The following is a 634-nucleotide window of genomic DNA, read 5'->3' on the forward strand; positions in this document are numbered from 1 at the left end:
ACCCTGAAGTGGTGTGATCAGCTGGAAACAGCCATCATCCCCTCATCCAGGCTGGCCAGGCACCCCAGTGGGGACCCCCACCCTGAAGGGGGTGTGACCAGCTGCAAACAGCCATCATCTCCTCATCCAGGCTGGCCAGGCACCCAAGTGGGACCCCCACCCTGATTCAGGACACCCTTCAGGGCAAACCAGCCGACCCCCACCCGTGCACCAGGCCTCTATCCTATATAGTAAAAGGATAATATGCCTCCCAGCACCGGAATAGCAGAGCCGCGTGTCCTCCTAAACCCGGGATCAGCGGAGCCACGAGGCCTCCCGGCACCGGGATCAGCGTGTCAGGGGGAAGTGCCCAAACCCCCTGATTGCCCTGTGGCTCTACGTGTGACAGAGGGCAGGGCCACAACCTCCCTATCCGCCCTGCTCTGTTTATGACAGGGGAAGGCGCCCCAACCCCCTGATTGGCCCTGCTCTGTGCCTTATAGGGGAGAGCTCCTCAACCCCTTGATTGGCCTGCTCTGTGTGTGACAGGGTGTGGCGCCCTAACCCCCTCATGGGCCCTGCTCTGTGTGTGACGGGGTGGAGCTGCATCCTCTCATTGGCTCTGCCCTGAGTGTGATGGGGGAAGTGCCCAACC

The sequence above is a fragment of the Myotis lucifugus genome, unplaced genomic scaffold (assembly GCF_000147115.1).
Source record: "Myotis lucifugus unplaced genomic scaffold, Myoluc2.0 scaffold_844, whole genome shotgun sequence".
NCBI classification, from domain to species: Eukaryota; Metazoa; Chordata; class Mammalia; order Chiroptera; family Vespertilionidae; genus Myotis; species Myotis lucifugus.